This window comes from Triturus cristatus, chromosome 7, assembly GCF_964204655.1.
Source record: "Triturus cristatus chromosome 7, aTriCri1.1, whole genome shotgun sequence".
NCBI lineage: Eukaryota > Metazoa > Chordata > Amphibia > Caudata > Salamandridae > Triturus > Triturus cristatus.
Window position 1 is genome coordinate 1,438,768,759 of NC_140590.1, and position 20,688 is coordinate 1,438,789,446.

Consider the following 20,688-nt stretch of genomic DNA (forward strand, 5'->3'; position numbering starts at 1 on the left):
AGGCATTAAAGTGACTCTAAACACACTTATTTTAGTTCCAAAAGTGATAATTCACATGCAATAGTCATTTACAGTCAAAAAATTAAATATAAAAAAATTACCATTTTTGACCATCTGGAGAAAATTCGACAGGTCACGGATCATCGTTTTTCATCAAAAAATTGATTTTTTGAACTGGTGAAAAATTGATTCAAAATGTCATTTGGATTGTGCCTCATGTTGAATAATCACTTTTTAAAGCCTCATTGTGACCAAAATTGACATTTTTACAGACTTTTTCTCCTTCTCAGAGGCTTCTATTTTGACCAATTTCAGGCATTAAAATGACTCTAAACACACTTATTTTAGTTCCAAAATTGATAATTCACGTGCAATAGTCATTTACAGTCAAAAATTTAAATATAACAAAATTACCATTTTTGACCATCTGGAGAAATTTCGACAGGTTACGTACGGGTCATCGTTTTTCATCAGAAAATTGATTTTTTGGACTGTTGAAAAATTGATTCAAAATGTCATTTGGATTGTGCCTCATGTTGAATAATCACTTTTTAAAGCCTCATTGTGACCAAAATTGCCATTTTTACAGACTTTTTCTCCTACTCAGAAGCTTCTATTTCGACCAATTTCAGGCATTAAAGTGACTCTAAACACACTTATTTTAGTTCCAAAAGTGATAATTCACATGCAATAGTCATTTACAGTCAAAAAATTAAATATAAAAAAATTACCATTTTTGACCATCTGGAGAAAATTCGACAGGTCACGGATCATCGTTTTTCATCAAAAAATTGATTTTTTGAACTGTTGAAAAATTGATTCAAAATGCCATTTGGATTGTGCCTCATGTTGAATAATCACTTTTTAAAGCCTCATTGTGACCAAAATTGACATTTTTACAGACTTTTTCTCCTTCTCAGAGGCTTCTATTTTGACCAATTTCAGGCATTAAAATGACTCTAAACACACTTATTTCAGTTCCAAAAGTGATAATTCACATGCAATAGTCATTTACAGTCAAAAAATTAAATATTAAAACATTACAATTTTTGACCATCTTGAGAAAATTCGACAGGTCACGGGTCATCGTTTTTCATCAGAAAATTGATTTTTTGGACTGTTGAAAAATTGATTCAAAATGTCATTTGGATTGTGCCTCATGTTGAATAATCACTTTTTAAAGCCTCATGTGACCAAAATTGACATTTTTACAGACTTTTTCTCCTTCTCAGAGGCTTTTATTTTGACCAATTTCAGGCATTAAAATGACTCTAAACACACTTATTTTAATTCCAAAAGTGATAATTCACATGGAATAGTCATTTACAGTCAAAAAATTAAATATTAAAAAATTACCATTTTTGACCATCTGGTGAAATTTCGACAGGTCACGGGTCATCGTTGTTCATCAGAAAATTTATTTTATGGACTGTAGAAAAATTGATTCAAAATGTCATTTGGATTGTGCCTCATGTTGAATAACTTTTTTTAAAGCCTCAATGTGACCAAAATTGCCATTTTTACAGACTTTTTCTACTACTCAGAAGCTTCTATTTTAACCAATTTCAGGCATTAAAATGACTCTAAACACACCTATTTTGGTTCCAAAAGTGATAATTCACATGGCATAGTCGTTTACAGTAAAAAAATTAAATATTAAAAAATTACCATTTTTGACCATCTGGAGAAATTTCGACAGGTCACGGGTCATCGTTTTTCATCAGAAAATTGATTTTTTGGACTGTAGAAAAATTGATTCAAAATGTCATTTGGATTGTGCCTCATGTTGAATAACTACTTGTTAAAGCCTCAATGTGACCAAAATTGCCATTTTTACAGACTTTTTCTCCTACTCAGAAGCTTTTATTTTGACCAATTTCAGGCATTAAAATGACTCTAAACACACTTATTTTTGTTCCAAAAGTGATAATTCACATGCAATAGTCATTTACAGTCAAAATATTAAATATTAAAAAATTACTATTTTTGACCATCTGGAGAAAGTTCGACAGGTCACGGATCATCGTTTTTCATCAAAAAATTGATTTTTTGAACTGTTGAAAAATTGATTCAAAATGTCATTTGGATTGTGCCTCATGTTGAATAATCACTTTTTAAAGCCTCATTGTGACCAAAATTGACATTTTTACAGACTTTTTCTCCTTCTCAGAGGCTTCTATTTTGACCAATTTCAGGCATTAAAATGACTCTAAACACACTTATTTTAGTTCCAAAAGTGATAATTCACATGGCATAGTCATTTACAGTCAAAAATTTAAATATAACAAAATTACCATTTTTGACCATCTGGAGAAATTTCGACAGGTTACGTACGGGTCATCGTTTTTCATCAGAAAATTGATTTTTTGGACTGTTGAAAAATTGATTCAAAATGTCATTTGGATTGTGCCTCATGTTGAATAACTACTTGTTAAAGCCTCAATGTGACCAAAATTGCCGTTTTTACAGACTTTTTCTCCGACTCAGAGTTTTCTATTTCGACCAATTTCAGGCATTAAAGTGACTCTAAACACACGTATTTTAGTTCCAAAAGTGATAATTCACATGGCATAGTCGTTTACAGTCAAAAAATTAAATATTAAAAAATTACCATTTTTGACCATCTGGAGAAATTTCGACAGGTCACGGGTCATCGTTTTTCATCAGAAAATTGATTTTTTGGACTGTAGAAAAATTGATTCAAAATGTCATTTGGATTGTGCCTCATGTTGAATAACTACTTGTTAAAGCCTCAATGTGACCAAAATTGCCATTTTTACAGACTTTTTCTCCTACTCAGAAGCTTTTATTTTGACCAATTTCAGGCATTAAAATGACTCTAAACACACTTATTTTTGTTCCAAAAGTGATAATTCACATGCAATAGTCATTTACAGTCAAAATATTAAATATTAAAAAATTACTATTTTTGACCATCTGGAGAAAGTTCGACAGGTCACGGATCATCGTTTTTCATCAAAAAATTGATTTTTTGAACTGTTGAAAAATTGATTCAAAATGTCATTTGGATTGTGCCTCATGTTGAATAATCACTTTTTAAAGCCTCATTGTGACCAAAATTGACATTTTTACAGACTTTTTCTCCTTCTCAGAGGCTTCTATTTTGACCAATTTCAGGCATTAAAATGACTCTAAACACACTTATTTTAGTTCCAAAAGTGATAATTCACATGCAATAGTCATTTACAGTCAAAATATTAAATATTAAAAAATTACTATTTTTGACCATCTGGAGAAAGTTCGACAGGTCACGGATCATCGTTTTTCATCAAAAAATTGATTTTTTGAACTGTTGAAAAATTGATTCAAAATGTCATTTGGATTGTGCCTCATGTTGAATAATCACTTTTTAAAGCCTCATTGTGACCAAAATTGACATTTTTACAGACTTTTTCTCCGACTCAGAGGCTTCTATTTCGACCAATTTCAGGCATTAAAGTGACTCTAAACACACGTATTTTAGTTCCAAAAGTGATAATTCACATGCAATAGTCATTTACAGTCAAAATTACCATTTTTGACCATCTGGAGAAATTTTGACAGGTTACGTACGGGTCATCGTTTTTCATCAGAAAATTGATTTTTTGGACTGTTGAAAAATTGATTCAAAATGTCATTTGGATTGTGCCTCAAGTTGAATAACTACTTGTTAAAGCCTCAATGTGACCAAAATTGCCATTTTTACAGACTTTTTCTCCGACTCAGAGGCTTCTATTTCGACCAATTTCAGGCATTAAAGTGACTCTAAACACACGTATTTTAGTTCCAAAAGTGATAATTCACATGCAATAGTCATTTACAGTCAAAAAATTAAATATTAAAACATTACCATTTTTGACCATCTTGAGAAAATTCGACAGGTCACGGGTCATCGTTTTTCATCAGAAAATTGATTTTTTGGACTGTTGAAAAATTGATTCAAAATGTCATTTGGATTGTGCCTCATGTTGAATAACTACTTGTTAAAGCCTCAATGTGACCAAAATTGCCATTTTTACAGACTTTTTCTCCTACTCAGAAGCTTTTATTTTGACCAATTTCAGGCATTAAAATGACTCTAAACACACTTATTTTTGTTCCAAAAGTGATAATTCACATGCAATAGTCATTTACAGTCAAAATATTAAATATTAAAAAATTACTATTTTTGATCATCTGGAGAAAGTTCGACAGGTCACGGATCATCGTTTTTCATCAAAAAATTGATTTTTTTAACTGTTGAAAAATTGATTCAAAATGTCATTTGGATTGTGCCTCATGTTGAATAATCACTTTTTAAAGCCTCATTGTGACCAAAATTGACATTTTTACAGACTTTTTCTCCTCAGAGGCTTCTATTTTGACCAATTTCAGGCATTAAAATGACTCTAAACACACTTATTTTAGTTCCAAAAGTGATAATTCACATGGCATAGTCATTTACAGTCAAAAATTTAAATATAACAAAATTACCATTTTTGACCATCTGGAGAAATTTCGACAGGTTACGGGTCATCGTTTTTCATCAGAAAATTGATTTTTGGGACTGTTGAAAAATTGATTCAAAATGTCATTTGGATTGTGCCTCATGTTGAATAACTACTTGTTAAAGCCTCAATGTGACCAAAATTGACATTTTTACAGACTTTTTCTCCTCAGAGGCTTCTATTTCGACCAATTTCAGGCATTAAAGTGACTTTAAACACACTTATTTTAGTTCCAAAAGTGATAATTCACATGCAATATTCATTTACAGTCAAAAAATTAAAAATTAAAAAATTACCATTTTTGACCATCTTTAGAAAGTTCGACAGGTCACGGGTCATTGTTTTTCATCAGAAAATTTATTTTATGGACTGTAGAAAAATGGATTCAAAATGTCATTTGGATTGTGCCTCATGTTGAATAATCACTTTTTAAAGCCTCAATGTGACCAAAATTGCCATTTTTACAGACTTTTTCTCCTACTCAGAAGCTTCTATTTCGACCAATTTCAGGCATTAAAGTGACTCTAAACACACTTATTTTAGTTCCAAAAGTGATAATTCACATGCAATAGTCATTTACAGTCAAAAAATTAAATATAAAAAAATTACCATTTTTGACCATCTGGAGAAAATTCGACAGGTCACGGATCATCGTTTTTCATCAAAAAATTGATTTTTTGAACTGTTGAAAAATTGATTCAAAATGTCATTTGGATTGTGCCTCATGTTGAATAATCACTTTTTAAAGCCTCATTGTGACCAAAATTGACATTTTTACAGACTTTTTCTCCTTCTCAGAGGCTTCTATTTTGACCAATTTCAGGCATTAAAATGACTCTAAACACACTTATTTTAGTTCCAAAAGTGATAATTCACATTGCATAGTCATTTACAGTCAAAAATTTAAATATAACAAAATTACCATTTTTGACCATCTGGAGAAATTTTGACAGGTTACGTACGGGTCATCGTTTTTCATCAGAAAATTGATTTTTTGGACTGTTGAAAAATTGATTCAAAATGTCATTTGGATTGTGCCTCATGTTGAATAACTACTTGTTAAAGCCTCAATGTGACCAAAATTGCCATTTTTACAGACTTTTTCTCCGACTCAGAGGCTTCTATTTCGACCAATTTCAGGCATTAAAGTGACTCTAAACACACGTATTTTAGTTCCAAAAGTGATAATTCACATGCAATATTCATTTACAGTCAAAAAATTAAAAATTAAAAAATTACCATTTTTGACCATCTGGAGAAAGTTCGACAGGTCACGGGTCATTGTTTTTCATCAGAAAATTTATTTTATGGACTGTAAAAAAATGGATTCAAAATGTCATTTGGATTGTGCCTCATGTTGAATAACTACTTGTTAAAGCCTCAATGTGACCAAAATTGCCATTTTTACAGACTTTTTCTCCTACTCAGAAGCTTCTATTTCGACCAATTTCAGGCATTAAAGTGACTCTAAACACACTTATTTTAGTTCCAAAAGTGATAATTCACATGCAATAGTCATTTACAGTCAAAAAATTAAATATAAAAAAATTACCATTTTTGACCATCTGGAGAAAATTCGACAGGTCACGGATCATCGTTTTTCATCAAAAAATTGATTTTTTGAACTGTTGAAAAATTGAATCACAATGTCATTTGGATTGTGCCTCATGTTGAATAATCACTTTTTAAAGCCTCATTGTGACCAAAATTGACATTTTTACAGACTTTTTCTCCTTCTCAGAGGCTTCTATTTTGACCAATTTCAGGCATTAAAATGACTCTAAACACACTTATTTTAGTTCCAAAAGTGATAATTCACGTGCAATAGTCATTTACAGTCAAAAATTTAAATATAACAAAATTACCATTTTTGACCATCTGGAGAAATTTCGACAGGTTACGTACGGGTCATCGTTTTTCATCAGAAAATTGATTTTTTGGACTGTTGAAAAATTGATTCAAAATGTCATTTGGATTGTGCCTCATGTTGAATAATCACTTTTTAAAGCCTCATTGTGACCAAAATTGCCATTTTTACAGACTTTTTCTCCTACTCAGAAGCTTCTATTTCGACCAATTTCAGGCATTAAAGTGACTCTAAACACACTTATTTTAGTTCCAAAAGTGATAATTCACATGCAATAGTCATTTACAGTCAAAAAATTAAATATAAAAAAATTACCATTTTTGACCATCTGGAGAAAATTCGACAGGTCACGGATCATCGTTTTTCATCAAAAAATTGATTTTTTGAACTGTTGAAAAATTGAATCACAATGTCATTTGGATTGTGCCTCATGTTGAATAATCACTTTTTAAAGCCTCATTGTGACCAAAATTGACATTTTTACAGACTTTTTCTCCTTCTCAGAGGCTTCTATTTTGACCAATTTCAGGCATTAAAATGACTCTAAACACACTTATTTCAGTTCCAAAAGTGATAATTCACATGCAATAGTCATTTACAGTCAAAAAATTAAATATTAAAACATTACCATTTTTGACCATCTTGAGAAAATTCGACAGGTCACGGGTCATCGTTTTTCATCAGAAAATTGATTTTTTGGACTGTTGAAAAATTGATTCAAAATGTCATTTGGATTGTGCCTCATGTTGAATAATCACTTTTTAAAGCCTCATGTGACCAAAATTGACATTTTTACAGACTTTTTCTCCTTCTCAGAGGCTTTTATTTTGACCAATTTCAGGCATTAAAATGACTCTAAACACACTTATTTTAGTTCCAAAAGTGATAATTCACATGGAATAGTCATTTACAGTCAAAAAATTAAATATTAAAAAATTACCATTTTTGACCATCTGGAGAAATTTCGACAGGTCACGGGTCATCGTTGTTCATCAGAAAATTTATTTTATGGACTGTAGAAAAATTGATTCAAAATGTCATTTGTTGAATAACTTTTTTTAAAGCCTCAATGTGACCAAAATTGCCATTTTTACAGACTTTTTCTACTACTCAGAAGCTTCTATTTTAACCAATTTCAGGCATTAAAATGACTCTAAACACACTTATTTTGGTTCCAAAAGTGATAATTCACATGGCATAGTCGTTTACAGTAAAAAAATTAAATATTAAAAAATTACCATTTTTGACCATCTGGAGAAATTTCGACAGGTCACGGGTCATCGTTTTTCATCAGAAAATTGATTTTTTGGACTGTAGAAAAATTGATTCAAAATGTCATTTGGATTGTGCCTCATGTTGAATAACTACTTGTTAAAGCCTCAATGTGACCAAAATTGCCATTTTTACAGACTTTTTCTCCTACTCAGAAGCTTTTATTTTGACCAATTTCAGGCATTAAAATGACTCTAAACACACTTATTTTTGTTCCAAAAGTGATAATTCACATGCAATAGTCATTTACAGTCAAAATATTAAATATTAAAAAATTACTATTTTTGACCATCTGGAGAAAGTTCGACAGGTCACGGATCATCGTTTTTCATCAAAAAATTGATTTTTTGAACTGTTGAAAAATTGATTCAAAATGTCATTTGGATTGTGCCTCATGTTGAATAATCACTTTTTAAAGCCTCATTGTGACCAAAATTGACATTTTTACAGACTTTTTCTCCTACTCAGAAGCTTCTATTTCGACCAATTTCAGGCATTAAAGTGACTCTAAACACACTTATTTTAGTTCCAAAAGTGATAATTCACATGCAATAGTCATTTACAGTCAAAAAATTAAATATAAAAAAATTACCATTTTTGACCATCTGGAGAAAATTCGACAGGTCACGGATCATCGTTTTTCATCAAAAAATTGATTTTTTGAACTGGTGAAAAATTGATTCAAAATGTCATTTGGATTGTGCCTCATGTTGAATAATCACTTTTTAAAGCCTCATTGTGACCAAAATTGACATTTTTACAGACTTTTTCTCCTTCTCAGAGGCTTCTATTTTGACCAATTTCAGGCATTAAAATGACTCTAAACACACTTATTTTAGTTCCAAAATTGATAATTCACGTGCAATAGTCATTTACAGTCAAAAATTTAAATATAACAAAATTACCATTTTTGACCATCTGGAGAAATTTCGACAGGTTACGTACGGGTCATCGTTTTTCATCAGAAAATTGATTTTTTGGACTGTTGAAAAATTGATTCAAAATGTCATTTGGATTGTGCCTCATGTTGAATAATCACTTTTTAAAGCCTCATTGTGACCAAAATTGCCATTTTTACAGACTTTTTCTCCTACTCAGAAGCTTCTATTTCGACCAATTTCAGGCATTAAAGTGACTCTAAACACACTTATTTTAGTTCCAAAAGTGATAATTCACATGCAATAGTCATTTACAGTCAAAAAATTAAATATAAAAAAATTACCATTTTTGACCATCTGGAGAAAATTCGACAGGTCACGGATCATCGTTTTTCATCAAAAAATTGATTTTTTGAACTGTTGAAAAATTGATTCAAAATGTCATTTGGATTGTGCCTCATGTTGAATAATCACTTTTTAAAGCCTCATTGTGACCAAAATTGACATTTTTACAGACTTTTTCTCCTTCTCAGAGGCTTCTATTTTGACCAATTTCAGGCATTAAAATGACTCTAAACACACTTATTTCAGTTCCAAAAGTGATAATTCACATGCAATAGTCATTTACAGTCAAAAAATTAAATATTAAAACATTACAATTTTTGACCATCTTGAGAAAATTCGACAGGTCACGGGTCATCGTTTTTCATCAGAAAATTGATTTTTTGGACTGTTGAAAAATTGATTCAAAATGTCATTTGGATTGTGCCTCATGTTGAATAATCACTTTTTAAAGCCTCATGTGACCAAAATTGACATTTTTACAGACTTTTTCTCCTTCTCAGAGGCTTTTATTTTGACCAATTTCAGGCATTAAAATGACTCTAAACACACTTATTTTAATTCCAAAAGTGATAATTCACATGGAATAGTCATTTACAGTCAAAAAATTAAATATTAAAAAATTACCATTTTTGACCATCTGGTGAAATTTCGACAGGTCACGGGTCATCGTTGTTCATCAGAAAATTTATTTTATGGACTGTAGAAAAATTGATTCAAAATGTCATTTGGATTGTGCCTCATGTTGAATAACTTTTTTTAAAGCCTCAATGTGACCAAAATTGCCATTTTTACAGACTTTTTCTACTACTCAGAAGCTTCTATTTTAACCAATTTCAGGCATTAAAATGACTCTAAACACACCTATTTTGGTTCCAAAAGTGATAATTCACATGGCATATTCGTTTACAGTAAAAAAATTAAATATTAAAAAATTACCATTTTTGACCATCTGGAGAAATTTCGACAGGTCACGGGTCATCGTTTTTCATCAGAAAATTGATTTTTTGGACTGTAGAAAAATTGATTCAAAATGTCATTTGGATTGTGCCTCATGTTGAATAACTACTTGTTAAAGCCTCAATGTGACCAAAATTGCCATTTTTACAGACTTTTTCTCCTACTCAGAAGCTTTTATTTTGACCAATTTCAGGCATTAAAATGACTCTAAACACACTTATTTTTGTTCCAAAAGTGATAATTCACATGCAATAGTCATTTACAGTCAAAATATTAAATATTAAAAAATTACTATTTTTGACCATCTGGAGAAAGTTCGACAGGTCACGGATCATCGTTTTTCATCAAAAAATTGATTTTTTGAACTGTTGAAAAATTGATTCAAAATGTCATTTGGATTGTGCCTCATGTTGAATAATCACTTTTTAAAGCCTCATTGTGACCAAAATTGACATTTTTACAGACTTTTTCTCCTTCTCAGAGGCTTCTATTTTGACCAATTTCAGGCATTAAAATGACTCTAAACACACTTATTTTAGTTCCAAAAGTGATAATTCACATGGCATAGTCATTTACAGTCAAAAATTTAAATATAACAAAATTACCATTTTTGACCATCTGGAGAAATTTCGACAGGTTACGTACGGGTCATCGTTTTTCATCAGAAAATTGATTTTTTGGACTGTTGAAAAATTGATTCAAAATGTCATTTGGATTGTGCCTCATGTTGAATAACTACTTGTTAAAGCCTCAATGTGACCAAAATTGCCGTTTTTACAGACTTTTTCTCCGACTCAGAGTTTTCTATTTCGACCAATTTCAGGCATTAAAGTGACTCTAAACACACGTATTTTAGTTCCAAAAGTGATAATTCACATGGCATAGTCGTTTACAGTCAAAAAATTAAATATTAAAAAATTACCATTTTTGACCATCTGGAGAAATTTCGACAGGTCACGGGTCATCGTTTTTCATCAGAAAATTGATTTTTTGGACTGTAGAAAAATTGATTCAAAATGTCATTTGGATTGTGCCTCATGTTGAATAACTACTTGTTAAAGCCTCAATGTGACCAAAATTGCCATTTTTACAGACTTTTTCTCCTACTCAGAAGCTTTTATTTTGACCAATTTCAGGCATTAAAATGACTCTAAACACACTTATTTTTGTTCCAAAAGTGATAATTCACATGCAATAGTCATTTACAGTCAAAATATTAAATATTAAAAAATTACTATTTTTGACCATCTGGAGAAAGTTCGACAGGTCACGGATCATCGTTTTTCATCAAAAAATTGATTTTTTGAACTGTTGAAAAATTGATTCAAAATGTCATTTGGATTGTGCCTCATGTTGAATAATCACTTTTTAAAGCCTCATTGTGACCAAAATTGACATTTTTACAGACTTTTTCTCCTTCTCAGAGGCTTCTATTTTGACCAATTTCAGGCATTAAAATGACTCTAAACACACTTATTTTAGTTCCAAAAGTGATAATTCACATGGCATAGTCATTTACAGTCAAAAATTTAAATATAACAAAATTACCATTTTTGACCATCTGGAGAAATTTCGACAGGTTACGTACGGGTCATCGTTTTTCATCAGAAAATTGATTTTTTGGACTGTTGAAAAATTGATTCAAAATGTCATTTGGATTGTGCCTCATGTTGAATAACTACTTGTTAAAGCCTCAATGTGACCAAAATTGCCATTTTTACAGACTTTTTCTCCGACTCAGAGGCTTCTATTTCGACCAATTTCAGGCATTAAAGTGACTCTAAACACACGTATTTTAGTTCCAAAAGTGATAATTCACATGCAATATTCATTTACAGTCAAAAAATTAAAAATTAAAAAATTACCATTTTTGACCATCTGGAGAAAGTTCGACAGGTCACGGGTCATTGTTTTTCACCAGAAAATTGATTTTTTGGACTGTAGAAAAATTGATTCAAAATGTCATTTGGATTGTGCCTCATGTTGAATAACTACTTGTTAAAGCCTCAATGTGACCAAAATTGCCATTTTTACAGACTTTTTCTCCTACTCAGAAGCTTTTATTTTGACCAATTTCAGGCATTAAAATGACTCTAAACACACTTATTTTTGTTCCAAAAGTGATAATTCACATGCAATAGTCATTTACAGTCAAAATATTAAATATTAAAAAATTACTATTTTTGACCATCTGGAGAAAGTTCGACAGGTCACGGATCATCGTTTTTCATCAAAAAATTGATTTTTTGAACTGTTGAAAAATTGATTCAAAATGTCATTTGGATTGTGCCTCATGTTGAATAATCACTTTTTAAAGCCTCATTGTGACCAAAATTGACATTTTTACAGACTTTTTCTCCTTCTCAGAGGCTTCTATTTTGACCAATTTCAGGCATTAAAATGACTCTAAACACACTTATTTTAGTTCCAAAAGTGATAATTCACATGGCATAGTCATTTACAGTCAAAAATTTAAATATAACAAAATTACCATTTTTGACCATCTGGAGAAATTTTGACAGGTTACGTACGGGTCATCGTTTTTCATCAGAAAATTGATTTTTTGGACTGTTGAAAAATTGATTCAAAATGTCATTTGGATTGTGCCTCAAGTTGAATAACTACTTGTTAAAGCCTCAATGTGACCAAAATTGCCATTTTTACAGACTTTTTCTCCGACTCAGAGGCTTCTATTTCGACCAATTTCAGGCATTAAAGTGACTCTAAACACACGTATTTTAGTTCCAAAAGTGATAATTCACATGCAATAGTCATTTACAGTCAAAAAATTAAATATTAAAACATTACCATTTTTGACCATCTTGAGAAAATTCGACAGGTCACGGGTCATCGTTTTTCATCAGAAAATTGATTTTTTGGACTGTTGAAAAATTGATTCAAAATGTCATTTGGATTGTGCCTCATGTTGAATAACTACTTGTTAAAGCCTCAATGTGACCAAAATTGCCATTTTTACAGACTTTTTCTCCTACTCAGAAGCTTTTATTTTGACCAATTTCAGGCATTAAAATGACTCTAAACACACTTATTTTTGTTCCAAAAGTGATAATTCACATGCAATAGTCATTTACAGTCAAAATATTAAATATTAAAAAATTACTATTTTTGATCATCTGGAGAAAGTTCGACAGGTCACGGATCATCGTTTTTCATCAAAAAATTGATTTTTTTAACTGTTGAAAAATTGATTCAAAATGTCATTTGGATTGTGCCTCATGTTGAATAATCACTTTTTAAAGCCTCATTGTGACCAAAATTGACATTTTTACAGACTTTTTCTCCTCAGAGGCTTCTATTTTGACCAATTTCAGGCATTAAAATGACTCTAAACACACTTATTTTAGTTCCAAAAGTGATAATTCACATGGCATAGTCATTTACAGTCAAAAATTTAAATATAACAAAATTACCATTTTTGACCATCTGGAGAAATTTCGACAGGTTACGGGTCATCGTTTTTCATCAGAAAATTGATTTTTGGGACTGTTGAAAAATTGATTCAAAATGTCATTTGGATTGTGCCTCATGTTGAATAACTACTTGTTAAAGCCTCAATGTGACCAAAATTGCCATTTTTACAGACTTTTTTTCCGACTCAGAGGCTTCTATTTCGACCAATTTCAGGCATTAAAGTGACTTTAAACACACTTATTTTAGTTCCAAAAGTGATAATTCACATGCAATATTCATTTACAGTCAAAAAATTAAAAATTAAAAAATTACCATTTTTGACCATCTTTAGAAAGTTCGACAGGTCACGGGTCATTGTTTTTCATCAGAAAATTTATTTTATGGACTGTAGAAAAATGGATTCAAAATGTCATTTGGATTGTGCCTCATGTTGAATAATCACTTTTTAAAGCCTCATTGTGACCAAAATTGCCATTTTTACAGACTTTTTCTCCTACTCAGAAGCTTCTATTTCGACCAATTTCAGGCATTAAAGTGACTCTAAACACACTTATTTTAGTTCCAAAAGTGATAATTCACATGCAATAGTCATTTACAGTCAAAAAATTAAATATAAAAAAATTACCATTTTTGACCATCTGGAGAAAATTCGACAGGTCACGGATCATCGTTTTTCATCAAAAAATTGATTTTTTGAACTGTTGAAAAATTGATTCAAAATGTCATTTGGATTGTGCCTCATGTTGAATAATCACTTTTTAAAGCCTCATTGTGACCAAAATTGACATTTTTACAGACTTTTTCTCCTTCTCAGAGGCTTCTATTTTGACCAATTTCAGGCATTAAAATGACTCTAAACACACTTATTTTAGTTCCAAAAGTGATAATTCACATGGCATAGTCATTTACAGTCAAAAATTTAAATATAACAAAATTACCATTTTTGACCATCTGGAGAAATTTTGACAGGTTACGTACGGGTCATCGTTTTTCATCAGAAAATTGATTTTTTGGACTGTTGAAAAATTGATTCAAAATGTCATTTGGATTGTGCCTCATGTTGAATAACTACTTGTTAAAGCCTCAATGTGACCAAAATTGCCATTTTTACAGACTTTTTCTCCGACTCAGAGGCTTCTATTTCGACCAATTTCAGGCATTAAAGTGACTCTAAACACACGTATTTTAGTTCCAAAAGTGATAATTCACATGCAATATTCATTTACAGTCAAAAAATTAAAAATTAAAAAATTACCATTTTTGACCATCTGGAGAAAGTTCGACAGGTCACGGGTCATTGTTTTTCATCAGAAAATTTATTTTATGGACTGTAAAAAAATGGATTCAAAATGTCATTTGGATTGTGCCTCATGTTGAATAACTACTTGTTAAAGCCTCAATGTGACCAAAATTGCCATTTTTACAGACTTTTTCTCCTACTCAGAAGCTTCTATTTCGACCAATTTCAGGCATTAAAGTGACTCTAAACACACTTATTTTAGTTCCAAAAGTGATAATTCACATGCAATAGTCATTTACAGTCAAAAAATTAAATATAAAAAAATTACCATTTTTGACCATCTGGAGAAAATTCGACAGGTCACGGATCATCGTTTTTCATCAAAAAATTGATTTTTTGAACTGTTGAAAAATTGATTCAAAATGTCATTTGGATTGTGCCTCATGTTGAATAATCACTTTTTAAAGCCTCATTGTGACCAAAATTGACATTTTTACAGACTTTTTCTCCTTCTCAGAGGCTTCTATTTTGACCAATTTCAGGCATTAAAATGACTCTAAACACACTTATTTTAGTTCCAAAAGTGATAATTCACGTGCAATAGTCATTTACAGTCAAAAATTTAAATATAACAAAATTACCATTTTTGACCATCTGGAGAAATTTCGACAGGTTACGTACGGGTCATCGTTTTTCATCAGAAAATTGATTTTTTGGACTGTTGAAAAATTGATTCAAAATGTCATTTGGATTGTGCCTCATGTTGAATAATCACTTTTTAAAGCCTCATTGTGACCAAAATTGCCATTTTTACAGACTTTTTCTCCTACTCAGAAGCTTCTATTTCGACCAATTTCAGGCATTAAAGTGACTCTAAACACACTTATTTTAGTTCCAAAAGTGATAATTCACATGCAATAGTCATTTACAGTCAAAAAATTAAATATAAAAAAATTACCATTTTTGACCATCTGGAGAAAATTCGACAGGTCACGGATCATCGTTTTTCATCAAAAAATTGATTTTTTGAACTGTTGAAAAATTGAATCACAATGTCATTTGGATTGTGCCTCATGTTGAATAATCACTTTTTAAAGCCTCATTGTGACCAAAATTGACATTTTTACAGACTTTTTCTCCTTCTCAGAGGCTTCTATTTTGACCAATTTCAGGCATTAAAATGACTCTAAACACACTTATTTCAGTTCCAAAAGTGATAATTCACATGCAATAGTCATTTACAGTCAAAAAATTAAATATTAAAACATTACCATTTTTGACCATCTTGAGAAAATTCGACAGGTCACGGGTCATCGTTTTTCATCAGAAAATTGATTTTTTGGACTGTTGAAAAATTGATTCAAAATGTCATTTGGATTGTGCCTCATGTTGAATAATCACTTTTTAAAGCCTCATGTGACCAAAATTGACATTTTTACAGACTTTTTCTCCTTCTCAGAGGCTTTTATTTTGACCAATTTCAGGCATTAAAATGACTCTAAACACACTTATTTTAGTTCCAAAAGTGATAATTCACATGGAATAGTCATTTACAGTCAAAAAATTAAATATTAAAAAATTACCATTTTTGACCATCTGGAGAAATTTCGACAGGTCACGGGTCATCGTTGTTCATCAGAAAATTTATTTTATGGACTGTAGAAAAATTGATTCAAAATGTCATTTGTTGAATAACTTTTTTTAAAGCCTCAATGTGACCAAAATTGCCATTTTTACAGACTTTTTCTACTACTCAGAAGCTTCTATTTTAACCAATTTCAGGCATTAAAATGACTCTAAACACACTTATTTTGGTTCCAAAAGTGATAATTCACATGGCATAGTCGTTTACAGTAAAAAAATTAAATATTAAAAAATTACCATTTTTTACCATCTGGAGAAATTTCGACAGGTCACGGGTCATCGTTTTTCATCAGAAAATTGATTTTTTGGACTGTAGAAAAATTGATTCAAAATGTCATTTGGATTGTGCCTCATGTTGAATAACTACTTGTTAAAGCCTCAATGTGACCAAAATTGCCATTTTTACAGACTTTTTCTCCTACTCAGAAGCTTTTATTTTGACCAATTTCAGGCATTAAAATGACTCTAAACACACTTATTTTTGTTCCAAAAGTGATAATTCACATGCAATAGTCATTTACAGTCAAAATATTAAATATTAAAAAATTACTATTTTTGACCATCTGGAGAAAGTTCGACAGGTCACGGATCATCGTTTTTCATCAAAAAATTGATTTTTTGAACTGTTGAAAAATTGATTCAAAATGTCATTTGGATTGTGCCTCATGTTGAATAATCACTTTTTAAAGCCTCATTGTGACCAAAATTGACATTTTTACAGACTTTTTCTCCTTCTCAGAGGCTTCTATTTTGACCAATTTCAGGCATTAAAATGACTCTAAACACACTTATTTTAGTTCCAAAAGTGATAATTCACATGGCATAGTCATTTACAGTCAAAAATGTAAATATAACAAAATTACCATTTTTGACCATCTGGAGAAATTTCGACAGGTTACGTACGGGTCATCGTTTTTCATCAGAAAATTGTTTTTTTGGACTGTTGAAAAATTGATTCAAAATGTCATTTGGATTGTGCCTCATGTTGAATAACTACTTGTTAAAGCCTCAATGTGACCAAAATTGCCATTTTTACAGACTTTTTCTCCGACTCAGAGGCTTCTATTTCGACCAATTTCAGGCATTAAAGTGACTCTAAACACACGTATTTTAGTTCCAAAAGTGATAATTCACATGCAATATTCATTTACAGTCAAAAAATAAAAAATTAAAAAATTACCATTTTTGACCATCTGGAGAAAGTTCCACAGGTCACGGGTCATTGTTTTTCATCAGAAAATTTATTTTATGGACTGTAAAAAAATGGATTCAAAATGTCATTTGGATTGTGCCTCATGTTGAATAATCACTTTTTAAAGCCTCATTGTGACCAAAATTGCCATTTTTACAGACTTTTTCTCCTACTCAGAAGCTTCTATTTCGACCAATTTCAGGCATTAAAGTGACTCTAAACACACTTATTTTAGTTCCAAAAGTGATAATTCACATGCAATAGTCATTTACAGTCAAAAAATTAAATATAAAAAAATTACCATTTTTGACCATCTGGAGAAAATTCGACAGGTCACGGATCATCGTTTTTCATCAAAAAATTGATTTTTTGAACTGTTGAAAAATTGATTCAAAATGTCATTTGGATTGTGCCTCATGTTGAATAATCACTTTTTAAAGCCTCATTGTGACCAAAATTGACATTTTTACAGACTTTTTCTCCTTCTCAGAGGCTTCTATTTTGACCAATTTCAGGCATTAAAATGACTCTAAACACACTTATTTCAGTTCCAAAAGTGATAATTCACATGCAATAGTCATTTACAGTCAAAAAATTAAATATTAAAACATTACCATTTTTGACCATCTTGAGAAAATTCGACAGGTCACGGGTCATCGTTTTTCATCAGAAAATTGATTTTTTGGACTGTTGAAAAATTGATTCAAAATGTCATTTGGATTGTGCCTCATGTTGAATAATCACTTTTTAAAGCCTCATGTGACCAAAATTGACATTTTTACAGACTTTTTCTCCTTCTCAGAGGCTTTTATTTTGACCAATTTCAGGCATTAAAATGACTCTAAACACACTTATTTTAATTCCAAAAGTGATAATTCACATGGAATAGTCATTTACAGTCAAAAAATTAAATATTAAAAAATTACCATTTTTGACCATCTGGTGAAATTTCGACAGGTCACGGGTCATCGTTGTTCATCAGAAAATTTATTTTATGGACTGTAGAAAAATTGATTCAAAATGTCATTTGGATTGTGCCTCATGTTGAATAACTTTTTTTAAAGCCTCAATGTGACCAAAATTGCCATTTTTACAGACTTTTTCTACTACTCAGAAGCTTCTATTTTAACCAATTTCAGGCATTAAAATGACTCTAAACACACCTATTTTGGTTCCAAAAGTGATAATTCACATGGCATAGTCGTTTACAGTAAAAAAATTAAATATTAAAAAATTACCATTTTTGACCATCTGGAGAAATTTCGACAGGTCACGGGTCATCGTTTTTCATCAGAAAATTGATTTTTTGGACTGTAGAAAAATTGATTCAAAATGTCATTTGGATTGTGCCTCATGTTGAATAACTACTTGTTAAAGCCTCAATGTGACCAAAATTGCCATTTTTACAGACTTTTTCTCCTACTCAGAAGCTTTTATTTTGACCAATTTCAGGCATTAAAATGACTCTAAACACACTTATTTTTGTTCCAAAAGTGATAATTCACATGCAATAGTCATTTACAGTCAAAATATTAAATATTAAAAAATTACTATTTTTGACCATCTGGAGAAAGTTCGACAGGTCACGGATCATCGTTTTTCATCAAAAAATTGATTTTTTGAACTGTTGAAAAATTGATTCAAAATGTCATTTGGATTGTGCCTCATGTTGAATAATCACTTTTTAAAGCCTCATTGTGACCAAAATTGACATTTTTACAGACTTTTTCTCCTTCTCAGAGGCTTCTATTTTGACCAATTTCAGGCATTAAAATGACTCTAAACACACTTATTTTAGTTCCAAAAGTGATAATTCACATGGCATAGTCATTTACAGTCAAAAATTTAAATATAACAAAATTACCATTTTTGACCATCTGGAGAAATTTCGACAGGTTACGTACGGGTCATCGTTTTTCATCAGAAAATTGATTTTTTGGACTGTTGAAAAATTGATTCAAAATGTCATTTGAATTGTGCCTCATGTTGAATAACTACTTGTTAAAGCCTCAATGTGACCAAAATTGCCGTTTTTACAGACTTTTTCTCCGACTCAGAGTTTTCTATTTCGACCAATTTCAGGCATTAAAGTGACTCTAAACACACGTATTTTAGTTCCAAAAGTGATAATTCACATGGCATAGACGTTTACAGTCAAAAAATTAAATATTAAAAAATTACCATTTTTGACCATCTGGAGAAATTTCGACAGGTCACGGGTCATTGTTTTTCATCAGAAAATTGATTTTTTGGACTGTAGAAAAATTGATTCAAAATGTCATTTGGATTGTGCCTCATGTTGAATAACTACTTGTTAAAGCCTCAATGTGACCAAAATTGCCATTTTTACAGACTTTTTCTCCTACTCAGAAGCTTTTATTTTGACCAATTTCAGGCATTAAAATGACTCTAAACACACTTATTTTTGTTCCAAAAGTGATAAGTCACATGCAATAGTCATTTACAGTCAAAATATTAAATATTAAAAAATTACTATTTTTGACCATCTGGAGAAAGTTCGACAGGTCACGGATCATCGTTTTTCATCAAAAAATTGATTTTTTGAACTGTTGAAAAATTGATTCAAAATGTCATTTGGATTGTGCCTCATGTTGAATAATCACTTTTTAAAGCCTCATTGTGACCAAAATTGACATTTTTACAGACTTTTTCTCCTTCTCAGAGGCTTCTATTTTGACCAATTTCAGGCATTAAAATGACTCTAAACACACTTATTTTAGTTCCAAAAGTGATAATTCACATGGCATAGTCATTTACAGTCAAAAATTTAAATATAACAAAATTACCATTTTTGACCATCTGGAGAAATTTTGACAGGTTACGTACGGGTCATCGTTTTTCATCAGAAAATTGATTTTTTGGACTGTTGAAAAATTGATTCAAAATGTCATTTGGATTGTGCCTCATGTTGAATAACTACTTGTTAAAGCCTCAATGTGACCAAAATTGCCATTTTTACAGACTTTTTCTCCGACTCAGAGGCTTCTATTTCGACCAATTTCAGGCATTAAAGTGACTCTAAACACACGTATTTTAGTTCCAAAAGTGATAATTCACATGCAATATTCATTTACAGTCAAAAAATTAAAAATTAAAAAAATTACCATTTTTGACCATCTGGAGAAAGTTCGACAGGTCACGGGTCATTGTTTTTCATCAGAAAATGTATTTTATGGACTGTAGAAAAATGGATTCAAAATGTCATTTGGATTGTGCCTCATGTTGAATAACTACTTGTTAAAGCCTCAATGTGACCAAAATTGCCATTTTTACAGACTTTTTCTCCTTCTCAGAGGCTTCTATTTTGACCAATTTCAGGCATTAAAATGACTCTAAACACACTTATTTCAGTT